The sequence below is a fragment of the Schistocerca cancellata genome, chromosome 8, assembly GCF_023864275.1.
Source record: "Schistocerca cancellata isolate TAMUIC-IGC-003103 chromosome 8, iqSchCanc2.1, whole genome shotgun sequence".
NCBI lineage: Eukaryota > Metazoa > Arthropoda > Insecta > Orthoptera > Acrididae > Schistocerca > Schistocerca cancellata.
In genome coordinates, this window is record NC_064633.1 from 109,940,610 (window position 1) to 109,957,538 (window position 16,929).

At 44.9% G+C, this 16,929-nt stretch overlaps 1 protein-coding gene across 1 annotated transcript in view; it reads left to right on the forward strand.

The window, feature by feature from the left end:
* Positions 1 to 16,929, forward strand: part of LOC126094930 (modular serine protease-like) — a 327,160-nt gene that overhangs the window by 277,725 nt on the left and 32,506 nt on the right. The window lies entirely within an intron of this gene.

Genomic DNA, 16,929 nt, shown 5'->3' on the forward strand with positions numbered 1-16,929 from the left:
TCAAGAACATTTCTTCATATCATAATTTTCAGGTATGGATTGACACCTTCTGTAGCCTTTCCCATATGCAGAAGAACATGGTTCTACAGCATTCTGGTTTTAGTATCCCTCCCTTGTCAGTGGCCATCAATGGTCTGGTGGTGGCTGTGGGGCTTATGGTGTTCCCCTCTTTGTATACTGATGATTTTTGTATTTATTTTTGTTCATCCACAATAGGCACTGCTGGAATCAGACTGCAGGGAGCAATAAATCAAGCACTGTCTTGGACTCTCACTCATGGTTTCCATTTTTCAGCTGGCTAGACCTGGAATACGCAGCCCTGTCTCCACCATACAATCAGTTCTCATTTGGATCTGTACCTTGATAGCCATTCTCTTTGTGGTGGACCTTCACTTTTGAGACTGATCTTTGATGCCCTATTGACATGGATCCACCATCTTCAACAGCTAAAGGTGAAATGTTGGTTGCACCTCAATGCTCTTTGATGTCTGAGCAATTCCAACTGGGGTGCAGACTGCTCAACTCTGAAATGGCTCTACAAAGCACTGGTCCAGTCCAGTCCTGTCTACATTATGGGAATTTTGCCGACAGTTCAGCATCACCTTCAACATTATGCATGCTGAACCTGATACACAATTGTGTGGTATGACTGGAAACTGGTGCCTTTCAGACTAGCACCATTGTGAGCCACTAGTGGAGGCTGGGGTTCTACCGTTGTGGGTTCCATGCCAACAACAGTTGATTGCTTATGTGTTACACACCTGCCACTACCTGGAGCACATGAACAACAGTCTCATCTTTCCAGATACAGAAATCCACCTCCCACCACAGTGGCCGAGGTATGAGGTTATGATTGCCATCCTCATCTGTTCCCTTTTTTCTGAACTCTAGTTTTCCCCACTGCCACCTCCTCCCTGCAACCACTCATGTACACCTCTGTGATGACCTCTGTGGTGCATCCCCTGTCCACAGCTCTGTCTTGACCTGTCGCAGGGTCCAAAAAACTCAGCTCATCCTGAGGCCCTCCACCACCGATTCTTCTCCATTCTCGGCACGTATTGGGGTTCAAAAGTAGCCTGTACCAATGATTTAGTGGTTGCCAATCACAATGGCTTTGCCTACATTCATTCAGAATGTAATGAACTCTGCTCCTTGCTGGATGGCTGCAGTGTTTTTACTACAGATTTGGTAGCCATATCTCATCCTCTTGAACATATATGTTCCTGCAGTGGTGAGTCCTTCCACATCTGTAGAGACTCTTCAAGCAGTTTACATGCTCTTGACCACTGTTATCCTCACCGTCACTTGGTCCTGACTATACAAGATTCACTTTTTGCCCTCGAACAATTTGGATAATCGTTGGCCTTTGTCTGGACCCAGGGTCATGTTGGAATACCAGAGAATGGACTTGCTGACAGGGTGGCCAAATTGGCTACTGCAAAGCTGCCTCTTGATATCAGTATTCCAGGCTCAGACTTCCAATTGGTATTATGCCATCAAGTTCTAAGGATTTGGAGTACAGAATGACATACTCTGATTTTGCCAAACAAACAATGGATGATAAAGGAGACCAAAAATTTGTGGAGACCCTACATGTGGGCCTCTAGCAAGGACTCCATCATTTGCTGGCTCTGCATAGACCATACGTGGCTGACTCATGGTCATCTCCTCTAACATGAAGATCTGCCCCACTATTGTTGTGGTGTCCGGTTGATGGTGGTTTGCATTTTACTGGACTGTCCTTACCTACCCACCCTGTTAATTTTCCTGACTCACTACCTCTAGTGTTATTGGACAATGCCTCCAGCAGCTGACGTGGGGTTATGCTTTACTCATGAAAGGGGGGGGGGGGGTTACCATCCCCTCTGAGAGAGGGTACCTCAGCCTTGTCAGTCCATTGTGGGGTTGGCAGGATGCCATGTTGCCTTCTCTATCCTGAATGAGCAGTGGCTGTCTGTGCTTGGTGGTGTGCCCCAGTCATTACCTCACCCACTCTTTTGCTCTTCTAACATCTTCTCATGTGCTCTGTCTGACATGGTGTTCTTCCTCTGTTTTCCTATGCATGTCTCACCCTGTTAGTGTCACTAGTCTTTCCTGGGTATTTTTATAGGGGTGCTTCGAGTAAGGGGTGGGGTGGGGTGGGGTGGGGGGTATGTCCCTCATCACAGTTTGTGCCTTTGGGGTCGGATGCTCCTTGGAAGGGTTTCGTGCGCTAGGTCCTTCTTTGGTGTGTAGTTTTGTTGACTTGCCTGTTCTGAGCAGGAGGGACTGGTGACCTCACAGTTTGGTCCCTTTAATCATTAAACCAACCAACCAACTGTTCAACCATTTCTTTGAATTTGAGCCTCATCTGGTGTGCACTTTCATAGTTATTTCAGAAGAAATGTTTAGAGTCTCTTAGGGACACATCATGGCATTTTTTTTTTAAATTTATTTATATTTTGCTTTTATTTCTGGTATATTGGGGTGTTTTGCTGGTCAGTCTTGCTATGACCACCTTGTGGTTATTAATCCCTGTATCCATCATGATGCTCCCTATTTGCTCAGGATTATTTGTTGCTAAGAGGTCAAGTGTGTTTTCACAACTGTTTACACTTCGAGTGGCCTACTGAACTAACTACTCAATACATTTTTGTGGGAAAGTATTTAGTACAATCTCTGATGACATTTTATTTCTACTACCAGCTTTGAACATGTATTTTTGGCAACGTATCAAGGGTAGACTGAAGTTACTACCAACTGTAATTATATGAGTGTGTACCTATTTGAAATGAGACTCAAGTTTTCTTTGAGCTGTTCAGCAACTGATTGTTTGGTTGGCTGATTTGGAGGAGGGGACCAGTGAGGTCATCAGTCCAATTCAGCAACTGAATCATCTTAGTTACTACAACATAAACTACTTCTAATAGCAACAAACACACTGCCACCAACTCTGTTCAATCTATCTGCAGTAGCCACCAGAAAGATCGCGGGAGGTGCACAGTGGCACGGCGCATCACGGACGGTAGTTGCCGCAAGTAGAGTCCCATCCACCAGAGGGCACACGAGAATTCGAACGCGACCTCTGCCGGCATAACAACAACAACAACAACTCTGGCAGCACGGGCCGTGCCCAGTCAGTTAACATCGGGCATGCCTAGGACACAGTCCCGGTCTACGCTAAGTGAAGTGCGACGTAAACGTGAACAGTGTTACTACACAATTGGCGACAAGTAGGGTCGTTCTTTCGCGTGTTGCATCATTGTTCCGGTTTCACAGCTTCTCCACGGCATGGAGGATTTGGTGCGGGTTTTGGTTGCACAGCAGATGGAGCTCATGGCCAAAATGAAACGAGTGCTTCCGGCATTGCTCTCCACGCCGTCTGCTCCAGCACCGTTCCCTCCTCCCTTTCCCCCGTATGATGAGACGGCGGAGGATTGGGACGCATATGAACATCGCCTTCGGCAGCATTTCCAGGCGTTTCATGTTGCCGATGTGGAGGTATGTCGTGCTCTCTTCTTGACTTGGATATCTCCCTCGCTGTATCGAGTTTTGCGGCAGCTAGTGCCGTTGCAGGAACCCTCGTCCTTGTCTTTTGACGCATTGTGTTCATTGCTGTCTTCATATTATCGCCGCCGCATGCATGTTGTGGCGGCTAGGGTCGAGTTCTATCAATGCAAGAAACAGCCCCATCAGTCTTACCGGGCGTGGGCCGCTACCCTGCACGGTCTTAGTCGCAAGTGTCATTTTGTCACGGAGCAGTCGCGAGAGTCGTATGCCCACGTTATGGTACGCGACGTCATTGTTCGTTCAGCCCCTGATAGGGAAGTCCGGCAACGGGCCCTGCAGTTAGAAGACCCTTCCCTCGAGGAAGTCCTGTCCATTGCTCAATCGTATGAAGTCTGTCACGCAGCAGGTCAACAGCTGAAAGCGTGGTGCGATGTCGCGGCGGTTCAGGGCGGCACGGCCGCGTCCACTGTGTCCGGGGTGGACGATGTGTGAACAGTACAATCCGGCTGTTACGGCCACTCCCGCACGGCGCGTAAACAGAATTCTGGCTGCCGGCCCCTGTTGCCGTCCTGTGCGTCATGCTATATACATCATGATCGGTCAGAGTGCCCCCACCGTTGGGCCGTGTGTTGCAAATGTAATAAAAAAGGGCACATTGCTGAAGTTTGCTGCTCAGCCTCAAAAGAATCGAAGGAAGCAGGTACAGAGTACATGGACGTTGACATTCAGGAAGTTTCATCGGGCCAGGCTCCCGATGCATCGGCGCGCAAACTCTTTATCGAGGTTTCGGTTCGGTTGCGCTGGTTACAACTGCAAGTAGATAAGGGCGCGGCAGTTTCGTTGTTGAATGCACAAACTTGTTCCGACCTCGGATTGCCCCCGTTGGTGCCAGTTTACCGGCGTCTAAGCGGTTATGGTAAACAATTCATGCCCCTACTGGGTCAATTCACTACCGACGTGACTTACAAATCAGTCACTCGGCCTATTACTTTTATTGTTGTCAGTGATGCGAGCTCTGCTAACCTTTTTGGCCTGGATGCCTTTCAAGCTTTCGGTTTTTCTATCGCTGACACCATACAGTTGGTCTCCGAAGACGTTCCCTATCAATCATTGGAATCTTTGATCTCAGACTTTCCAGATATTTTTGAGGAGGGCCTGGGGCGTGTTTCAGATTTTGAAGCTCATTTAACGTTGAAGGCATCAGCTCGCCCGCATTTTCTACGCGCGAGGCTGATTCCCTTGGCTCTCCACCCTCAGGTAAAGGAAGAGCTAGACCGGCTGACAGCCCTAGGGGTCGTTCTTCCCATTTCTTCCAGTGAGTGGGCTTTGCCCCTCATTATTGTAAGGAAGCCCTCGGGAAAATTACGTCTTTGTGGCGATTTCAAGGCCACCATTAATTCCCAATTGGTGGTGGACACCTATCCTTTGCCTCGTGCTGATGAATTGTTCTCCACCGTGGCGAGAGGCCAATATTTTTCGAAAATCGATCAGTCGGAGGCTTATCATCAGATACCACTTGATGAGGACTCCAAACGGCTGGCGGTCATCATCACCCCGTTTGGCCTTTACCAATACCAGCGGTTGGCCTTTGGAATATCCAGTGTGCCGGCGATATTCCAGCGTTATCTTGAGCATGTCATGTCGACAATCCCTCATTGTATTAATTACCTGGATGACATAATTGTCACAGGCCGCAGCACGAAGGAACACTTGCACAACCTTCGCACCCTCTTTCTTAAATTCAGGTCTGTGGGCTTGCGTTGCAACCTGCATAAGTCAACCTTCTTCCAACCGTCCATTGAGTATGTAGGCTACACCATCTCTCGGCACGGCATCCAGCCACTAGGAAGTTTGGTCCAAGGTATCGTCAACCTTCCTCGGCCCGCTTCGCTGAAAGAGTTACAAGCTTTTTTTAGGCAAGATAGCCTATTACCACCGGTTCATTCCCAGGGCTTCCACTATAGCCCACCCCCTGTACTGCCTTCTGCGCAAGGGTGTTCCTTTTGATTGGTCACCTGCATGCGAGCGAGCGTTCACCTCGTTGAAGGGCCTCCTCACGTCAGCCCCTTGTTTGGCTACTTTTGATCCCCATAAGCCGTTGGTCCTGGCTACAGATGCTTCGCAGTATGGGGTGGGGGCGGTCCTGGTTCCGAGCAACCACTGGCGTTTGTGTCTAAAACGCTCAGTCCCATGCAGGCCCATTACTCCCAGGTGGAAAAAGAGGCTTTGGCCATTGTCTACGCTGTTACCAAGTTTCACCCTTTCTTGTATGGCACGAAGTTTCAGTTAATCACTGACCATAAGCCGTTAATATCGTTATTTGGCCCCGCCTCTCAGATTCTGGATAGGGCGGCCCACAGACTACAGTGCTGGGCCTTGTTCCTCTCTAAGTACGATTATGACATTCATTTCCGCCCTACAGGACAGCATGCCAACGCCAACACTCTTTCCCGTCTTCCGGTGGGCCCGGATCCTACGTTTGATCGAGAGGAGATTATGTGTTTTCATTTGGATGTGGCATCCCGCCAAACGGTTGATGGCTTCCCCATCACTAGTTCTCGAGTCACCAGGGAAACGGCAGCTGACCCGGTTCTCCGGCAAGTAGTTCGCCTCATTCAGCAGGGGTGGTCATCCCGCCCTCCGGGCCGGGCCTCGGACCCTCTTCGTAATTATTTTCTTCTACGAGACCACCTCTCGGTCTTGGGAGGAGTTCTCCTTCTGGCTACCGATGATACAGCTCCTCGCATGGTTGTTCCTGCAAGTTTACGAAGGGAGGTCCTCACGTTATTACATGCGGAGCACTGGGGTGTTTCCCGTACTAAAACCTTGGCTCGCAGACATGTGTACTGGCCCGGTATTGACAGAGAAATTGAGCACATGGTGGCCGCCTGTTCCCAGTGTGTGAGCCAACAAGCATCTCCCAGGGCAGCGTTCTCTTCATGGCCGCCGGCAACCCAGGCGTGGGAACGTGTTCACATCGATTTTGCGGGCCCGTTTCTCAATGGCTTTTGGCTCATTGTCATTGATGCTTATTCCTGATTCCCATATGTGGTTTGCTGCTCCTCAACCACTTCAGAATGTTGCAATCCAGGCACTAGCAAAAATCTTTTCTGTGGAAGGTGTGCCAATCACCCTGGTCTCGGACAATGGACCGCAGTTTATTTCGCAGACCTTCCAGGATTTTTGTAGGTGCTTCGGTATTCAGCACGTTTGCTCTCCCCCCTTCCATCCACAATTGAATGGGGAAGCCGAGCGCATGGTGCACACATTTAAGACACAGATGAAAAAGTATGTGCACGAATTTCCTGCGGAGGAAGCATTGACGTTTTTCTTGACGGCATACCGGACCACACCAATGAGAGAACGCAGCCCCGCAGAGCTCCTCCATGGGCGTCAACCTAGGACTCTGCTGCACCTCCTCCGGCCTGGTCCTCGCCAGTCTTCACAAAACAGAGTACCTGGCTTTCCACTGGGTATGTCGGTCTGGGCCCGTGGGTTTGGTTGCAATCCACGTTGGATACCAGCGGTGGTCCTGCGCCGAAATGGCCGCCGGCTCTATACCTTGCACGCGGGGGACCAGATGGGACGTTGTCACCAAAATGAGCCTGGCACACCTTGAAACAACCTCCCACTCAACCACAGGTGAAGGGTCATCCTCAATGCGGACATTAATGAGGGTGGTCACGGTAGTGGACTGATTTAGAGGACGTGAAGAATTGCTGAGCATGCTGTGTATCTCATGTCCAGCCCCCTCACAGTGATGCCCATTGGCAACATCCTGAAGCTATGTGACCAAAATCAGCACTGCTGGAGTTGACTGATGGGTTACTGAATCAGCTTGTATCTGAACACAACAATCACAGTCAGTATTCTTACTACAGATAGCAGACAGTAATTGAAATGCAGAACTGTGGTTGCAAGGATATACAAATATACAAGAAATTTAATATGGTAGACTAAAATGCACACAGGAAGTAAAAATATAAGACACTTCTGTTTATTAGAAGCTCATTAACATTCACAAACAAAACATTCAAGTACTACACCACCATCCTGATGAAGATGCAGTGGAATATTGTGCTGATGGTGGAACACAAATGAAATTAGATGACAAAGCTACTTTCCTTGGTGTAATATTAGACAAGTATGTTCTTGAGAACATCACATTGATATTGTGTGGATGCCAAAATCAGTAATATCTCTGAACTGAGACTGAGGTGAATGGGTGGCATTTCTATGTGAACCAGAGCCAAGGCAGTTCAGTTAAGACCTGTGAATGGGTTGGTGTGCTCTATCACATGTGTGGCAGTGCTGCCTACAACAAATAATTGCATAGCCATCTGGTATAATGAGTTAATGAAAAAATATTTATTCGCAAAAACTCACAATGAGAAGAAACTAAAAAAAAAAACAACAGAGAAGTAACCCACATCAATCTTGCACACTTTACATCCGTACGTGTTAATCACCGAGTTATTCACTGCCCTCAAACGTGGCTGTATGTCTTTTTCGTTGTGTGGTGCATGGCTGACAGGAAATGAACTAATGTCTGACCCGGTATCCACCAAAAACCTTGTACCCGTAAGTACGTCTGATACATACAATCTTTTCGAAGCAGGAGGCATATGTATTGACGGTTGCTGTCGCTGACATGAAAACACTGCACTGTTTCTGTACATACCTTGGTTGTCTGAGTAGGTGCACAGTGATGTACATCTTGTAGCATCTCTCCCAAAATGTTTATGGTACCAACACACCTTATGCTAGTCCTCTTGTTGACTTCGTGTTTCACGCCCAGCCCAATCTCTCTTGCGCTTAAAGATAACTTGTGGTCGGTGTAGCGTGCGTAGCTGTGCTCAAAAATCCTCTATTGCAGTTTTTAAATCTCTAATTTCGTTTGAACTTTTTGTTGTTTGTCACACTGTGACCACAGCACAGTTCACTGTTATATCGTCAGTTTGGACTTGCTGGTGATGGTAGTTACCATACGTGGCATCTGTCAACGTCATTGCGACTGTTGCAGTAGGCTCATGCGTCTCGTAGATTCTGTCTGCAGTGAGCAGCAGTTTGTCAACTGATCATTCATTGTATATAGCTAGTGTAGTTCTTACTTGCGTTGGTAGCTGTTGTTGCCATACGTGGAGTAACAGTCTATCAGAGACTGTCAAACTATCTACCAGGCTGCGTAAATGACGCCAGTATTCTGATGGGGTCCTATCTCCCCGTTTCTCTTGGTATAGTATTTGTTTGACTCTGATGTTGACTGACTTCACACACCGAGAAATTAATTCTTCTTTCAGTCTACAGTATGCTCCTTCTGTACGCTGGTGCAGCACCGCTCCTATTGCTGACTGGCTCGCGTCTACAACAATAGCTAGCTGTGCGTAGTGAACTGGGTGAGCGAGCAACACTGCTTTGCTGAGGCTTGCTTGAAGATCATTAAATGCTTTGTCCATTTCTTGTGTCCACTTAATTATTTGTTGACCTTTGGTGTTGCGTCCCTTGAGTGCATCAGAGAGTGGTGCTTGCACTGTAGCCGTTGCTGGCAAGTGTCGTCTATAAAAATTTACTACTCCCATGTATCATCGTAGCTCTTGGTAGTTTGTCGGTTTTCGAAGGGCTTGTATCACCGCGATCTTCTCTGGCAGAGGTAATATACCTTCTGATGACACAGTATGGCCAAGGAAAGTGACTTGGTGCTTGTGCATGACACTTGACACAGATGCTGTTCATGTGTTTGACTATCCGGAGAGAAAACCAAGATGTCATCAAGGTAAGCAAAGCAAAATGTTAATTGCTTTATCACCTCATCGATAAAACGCTGCCAAGTTTATCATAGTCTATAATTTCTGAAATCCTGCAAATACGTGAAAAATAGTCAGCCACTAAATTTTCTGCGCCTCTTAAATGGCGTATATCTGTTGTGAACTGACTTATGAACTCAATATAATGGAACTGTCTTGGTGAGCACTTATCACTGGTGTTTTTAAAAGCCAATATTATGGGTTTGTGGTCTGTAAACACAGTCACTGGTCTAGCCTCTATTTGTGGGTGGAAGTATTGAATTGCTGTGTGGCTGAGAAGGCATGAATGGGGGCGCCCGTAATTGCAACCAGATAGTCAAACACATGAACAGCATCTGTGTCAACTTCGCAAGCGTCTATCTGACTACGGAGTTGTTTTAAACGAAAATAAATGCGTCATGCACAAGAACCAAGTCACTTTCCTCAGCCATACTGTGTCATCAGAAGGTATATTGCCTCTGCTAGAGAAGATCGCGGTGATACAGGCCCTTCCGAAACTGACAAACTACCAAGAGCTATGATGATACATGGGAGTAATAAATTTTTATAGACGTCACCTGCCAGCAACAGCTGCGGTGCAAGCACCACTCACTGATGCACTCAAGGGACATGACGCCAAAGGTAGATGAATAATTAAGTGGACACAAGAAATGGACAAAGCATTTAATGATCTTCAAGCAAGCCTCAGCAAAGCAGTGTTGCTCGGTCACCCAGTTCACTACGCACAGCTTGCTATTGTTGTAGACACAAACCAGTGAGCAATAGGGGTGGCACTGCACCAGCATGTAGAAGGGCAATGGCAACCACTATGGTTTTTCTCTAAAAAGTTACAGACTGCACAACAGAGGTGGAGCGTGTATGACAGAGAATTGTTCGCGATCTACGAAGCAATTCAATACTTCTGCCCACAAATAGAGGCTAGACCAGTGACTGTGCTTACAGACCACAAACCCATAACATCCGCTTTTAAAAACACCAGTGATAAGTGCTCACCAAGACAGTTCCGTTATATTGAGTTCATAAGTCAGTTCACGACAGATATACGCCATTTAAGATGTGCAGAAAATTTAGTGACTGACTATTTTTCACGTATTTGTGGAATTTCAGAAATTATAGACTATGATAAACTTGCAGTGGAACAGACCAAGGATGCAGAGCTACGACAGCTGTTAAATGACCCGTCTACAGGTCTGAAGTTCGAGAAAATTCTGGTGCCTAACTCCAAGCAGAAGCTGTGTTGCGACTTTTCTCAAGGCAGACAAAGACCATTCATTTCAGAAATATTGTGCAAGATGGCATTCAGCAGTGACCACACACTAGTGCACCCAGGAGCCAATGCTACAATCAAGCTGAGTAAAGTAGGACGACATGTGCATGCTGAAATTGGAGATTTTCAAGGTACCTCTGCTAGATTCGCACACGTTCACATGGACCTGGTTGGACCTCCCCCACAGTCAGAGGGTTACGGCTATAGATAGGTGCACAAGATGGGCAGAAGCAACTCCAATAGTTGATATTTCAGCCGAAACTACTGCTAAGACGTTTCTGTGTACGTGGGTTGCCCATTTTGGATGCCCCCTTCATGTCACAACTGACCGAGGACGTCAGTTCGAATCTACATTGTTCCTCGAGCTATCGAAAATGTGCGGTTTCCAATGCTGCCACACAACTACCTATCACCCTGCCAGTAATGGTATGGTCGAACGATGGTGCATAACACTCAAAGCAGCATTGATGTGTCATCAAGAGAGATGGATGGAAGCATTACCATTAGTGTTGTTAGGCCTGCGGACAGCTCACAAATCCGATATTGGTGCATCAGCTGCCGAGATGGTTTACGGTGAGCCGCTACGGATTCCTGCAGATTATTTAGTACCAACCTCACTACCTGGATCAGAGGGCCTCACACACTGGGTGCAGCAACTAAAACGTCACTGCACAAATATACGTTGCCTGCCACCTTCTCGTTATGGCAACTGTAAGGTGTTTTGTAACAAAGTCTTGTACAATTGCTCTCACGTAATGTTGCAAACACTCAGTCAAATTGCCCTTACAACCACCATATATGGACCCATTTCAGGTGCTGAGTAGAAATAAGCATACTGTGGACCTAATGTACAATGGTGTTCCCACATAGGTATCAACTGAACGTGTCAAGCCAGCATGGGTTTTACCCTCTCCGACCTCTGACACCATGCCTGTGCATCAACACATGATGGATGCAGAGCATACCGAAACACTGCTCAGTACATCGTCTGGGACAGGTGAATCACCACCACAAACAACAACGTCACCGCCCCCAAGACACCCGACGCACACCAGAGCTGGACATTGAATAAAATTCAAGTATCAAGTATCAAGATATCCCTGGGGCTCCGCACTTTGAGGGGGGGGGGGGCTGTGTGGCAGTGATATTTTTCATGTCTGGTGCAAAGTGATATCAAAAGTGTGCGAGAGTTTTTTTTTTGGTCATGTGTTGTTTTTTATCTTTGCCGTAAGACTATAGAATCTCCTAGTTTTTGTTACTTCTCTGTTTTTTTTTTTTTTTAGTTTCTTTTCATTGTGAGTTTTCACGAATAAATATTTTTTTGTTAACTCATTATACTGGATGGCTATGCAATTATTTGTTGTAGGCAAGTCGCCTACACATGCTATACAAATACTACTGGTATGTTCTCTGCAACCAGTAGGCAAATCCACCACATTTGTGACCTGTGACAAAAATGTAATGCAGATGATTCATTCCATACCATGATAATACACAGTAACATTACATCCATCTTGAATCAGTTACACCACATCACCAGCCCCTTGAGACTGTACCTCATGGATTAACATGAATGACATGCATCATTAGTGTTGCTAGTATAATGACTCTCAACCAGTGCTCAAATACTAAATAAATACAACTATGAGTGTTGCTTCTCAAAATGATGTATGTTGTGGCATGCCATGACAGTGGCCTTCACCAAATGATTTTCTGTTGTAATTTGACCAGGATAAGTTCACAATCCAGTAGGACAAGTCAGAGAAAATATGAACAATAATGTGATTCCCATATCAACCACATTGCTGACACTATTCAGAAATACAACCACCAAATATTGCAGAGTGCAACTACCGGATCTACAACCATGCCATGATTGTTTCATGATACTTCATTGTTTAAACCATTTGGTTTGACAATATCAGTGCAACCACAAATGGGTCATACCTCAGGTCAGGGTCCCAGCATACGGCCTGAGTTGCTGTCATTCCACCCAGAATAATTGCCACTTTGATTCGCAACAGTGGACTGTGTATTCACTTCATTTGGTATCTTGGATGATAACTCTCATTTTATGATATTAATCTGCCTCTTAGCAGAGCTTGCCAACATTATTAGTGATGTCATCCTTGCACCAACCAAAAGAAACAAATATGAAGTGACAAAATCCACCTACTTCAACTCTTGTCACACACCCATGACCAGCAACTGAAACAGGCAATCAATGATGAACAACTTGCCAACGAAACATCATCCCAGCTATGGCATTATGGATGTGGCATTATGGACTCTATGGATTGTTGAGCTTCCACTGCACCTATGACTTGGCATGACTACTCACAAGACAGAGCCACTACAGAAGAAGTTATGCCTGGCACACAGAAGGTTCACTGTGCTACAGCATAGACAACACATCAATGCTGTGAACAGTAAAATGCTGCATCTCAGCCAAATGCCGTGCACACCAAACTGCTTTGACCTGTGCCAGGAATGCATGATGGTGATGTGACTGCACCCAGGCAGGACACTGACCTGTGTGATACACATACCACTGTTGTCCCAGATGGCAATGATGCACCATTTCAAGGTCACAGAGTTATTGGTATCATGCTCAGTTTAGTGGCACTGCATGGAACTGGCAGCCCACTGCGACTACTACAGCTCCTCCAAGCTCCAAATGTAGGATGCAGTGAATACACTGACCCATGCTGACACACCAAGCCGCCAATGCCCACAACAAATGGAATAAATATCATCTGCACCACTTCCTCCATTCGGAGAAAGACTCTACTGAAATATGTAAATACTTCCTTGTTGCTGTAGGGTCAGACATCAGTGTAGTACTGAAGGCTACAAATGCAACACTATTTGGTGCAACATCCCTACAATTCTCCACTGCAAATGACCCATCTACCAACATACATGGAACCACTAACTTCACCTTGGAATTAAGCTCTGACCAACAATTTCCATGGAACTTCTTCATTACAGATGTGAGTGTACCTGTGGGAGGAATTGACTGCCTGGGGCACTTTCACCTTTCACCTGATTCAAAAACTGCAGCACTACCACATCACAACACCAGACAATTCACCTTGGCCTCCTTCTCTGTCAGAAACTACCTCATACACAATGCATGACAGTTATCCTATCCCAGATATTCAAGATATTACTCACCATGTCAAATGTGCCACTATTTTCAGCATCATTAATTGCAAGAAAGCTCACCTCCAAATACCTATTACTTCAGATGACGTCTCAAAGACTACAATAATAATACCTTTTGGGCTCTTTAAGTTCCTTTTCTTACCTTATGGTTTAAAGAATACAGCTCAAACTTGGTAACAGTTCATCAACAGGATCATATGCAAATTCGGTTTTTGTTATGCTTACCTGGATGCTATTCTGCTATTTTCAGCCACCCCATATGATCACAAATGACATCTGGAACTAGTTCTCGCTGCCCTGCAGGACACAGACATGGTCATGAATGAGGATATATCACAATAACAAAATACTGAAGTGTCCTTCTTTGGACATGTACTGAATGCAACAAGAATTAAACCCACCTAGAATGGGTGGAACTCTTTATGCAGTCACCACCTCCATAGAATTACCAAGAACTAAGCCACTTTCTAGGCTTTATAAAATTCTATCAGCACATGCAGCAGCAGTAGGGGCTGCTCTCACAGATGTTCTTTCTGTGCTGAATACACAAAGAAATAGGGCATTAGAATGGACTGTCAAAATGCAAAAAGCATTCAGAGTAGCTAAAGATTATGTTGGTAAAGTGATCACTGTGGTGCATGCAGTATCCAGTGATCAACTCACTGTTGCAACAGACGCTAGTGATAAAGCACTCAGAGTGGTCTTATGAGAAGTTATGGCTGGCTAAGTACAAACACTTTATTTCTTCTACAAAAAAGAAAAGGAAAAAAAAAAGAATTTCACTGTCTAGCAGTCCAAATGGTTATCATCTCAATCTCAGAACACAACACACAATGGACATTTGTCATCTACGTGTTGCTAACAACATAGCTGCAGACTATCTCTGATGGGTCAGTGCAATTTCTTTTCAACTAGACTATGACAAATGTGAATAACAGCATCAGGCCATGACCATTACAGACTTACTGGAAAAAGATTCCACCAATCTTTGCATAAGGTGATAGACAGTTCCAGGGACTAACCCACAGGTATTATGCGATGTGTCCCAAAACAGAATTCAGCTACTATTTCCCACATCCATGCACCACACAGTTTTAAAACAGTTGACAGCCTGGTGCAGCACAGGGTTAGGCAAGCAGTACAGTTCATCACTAAACATTTCATTTCACTGAAGAAAAAAAGAGTCAGACATGGGTACAGGCCTGTCTGGTGTGCCGGTGCAGCAAATTTGATGATCATACACAAGCTCAACTAGGTCACATAAATATACCAAGAACATATTTCTGCCACATGTGTCTAGACCTAGTAGGTAACCTTCTGGAATCAAAAGGGTACAGATACTATCAATTATTGACAGAGTTTTTTGGGTGGAAGCAATCCCAATAAAAGCCATAACACCAGAGGCAATTGTTTACCCATTTATAGATGCTTGGGTAGCTCGATTTGGCAGCCATGAAATGATAATAGTGGATCAGGGATGACAGTTTGAATCTACACTATTAAAGTTGCTCTGCAACCTCTGAGGCATTACATGCAATTGCACAACTGTGTACCACCCTCAGAGTAGCAGGCCTGTCAAGAGATGGCAGTACCTGTGTGCCACAGAGGGCTGTGGATGGAAGATTCACCTTGTGTTTTACTAGGCATTCACATGGCATTCACAGAAGACATACATGAATCACTATAAAAAATATTGTATGGAGAATCCCTCATCTTTACAACAGAATTTGTTCTACCAACCTAGCCCCTAGAACTAAGAGACTTACCAGCACTGGTCCTGCAAGTGAAGAAGATAACAACAACACACAGTTCTCACCACCTAACCTGCATACCATTCTGAAAGTTTTCATGCACAAAGCACTGAATAAGTGTGAACTTGTAATGCTATGGAACATTAAGATTCAGGCCAGCTTTACAGTTACCCTAATCAGGTCCATACAAAGTTTTAAAACATGACACTCACACATTTGACATTTCACTCACCAGAAAAACAACTATGGTCACAATGTCATCTAAAACCTTCTTTGCAAATACACAGCTGTGTGTGATACAGACGACAACTTGTGTGGTCACTTAGCCATCATCATGCAGACAGCCAACCCAAACCCCAAGGCACAGGTCATCGTCATATGTAATGTGCAGTTTTTCAATCCAGAGAACATCAGTGTGAAGTCTGTAGACAATGACCTGATAGTGGATGGCTATGATGACTGTTATGCAACTGCTGATGGACAGATTCCTTGTCATGCTAGACACACATCAATTACCAAAGAACATCAGCTATGAGGTTGTATCTTCACATCTGTCAGCAGAAAGTATACTTACTATCAAAGCCTCAAAGGAATCACAGCAACCACCACCACATCAGACTGCTGCAGAGAGAGAGAGAGAGAGAGAGAGAGAGAGAGAGAGAGAGAGAGAAAACATAGTCACTTTCTACAAGAGTCTGGGGCAGTCTGGGGTCTAGGTGAAATACAAATTTTCCAATAGTAACACCACTATTCTCACATAAGCCAATAAAAACAAATAGCAGAACCATAAGTTTTAGGAGCTTGTAACCTACTCATGTGATTGTCTCCATATACATCTTCTAATCTTACCCTCCCACACTTATCACTGTTAAAATTCTCTGTCTATAAAAGTTTAGAAAGCTTGAAGAGGCATACAATATATATAAAAGAAAACCTTTTACTTATTTTCATTATCTCATTGTTGTTGGCTCCAAGTCTTGTTGTGTCTAGGGGTACATTATTGAAGCTGTAAGTTTTATAATGCTGCGGCTTCTTGTTGAACTGAATAACTGATCAAGATTTGACTGTTGCTAGGAATATCTGCTTATTTTATCCCATTCTTTTATATCACACCTACTTCACAATTCCACTTCATAACACTAATTCACATTGTTGTTGACAAAGTTAGAAATATACATGCATTTTCCTCAGAGGCATTCCCACTACTATTTAACATTCTGCAGTACTCACAAAAATCCAAAGAGTTTACAAAACAAAAGTGTTTACAAACTTTCTTGACAACAGAAGAATCATCATCAAGATATAACATTATTATATAAATGAGTATGGAAATAAATTTAATAATTAGCATTAGATTGTGGAATTAATAATACAAATTTTAAGTGTACTAGAAATTTCATAATTTCAAATATTTTTAAAAGAAGAGCAACTTTAACTGTACATACAGAGT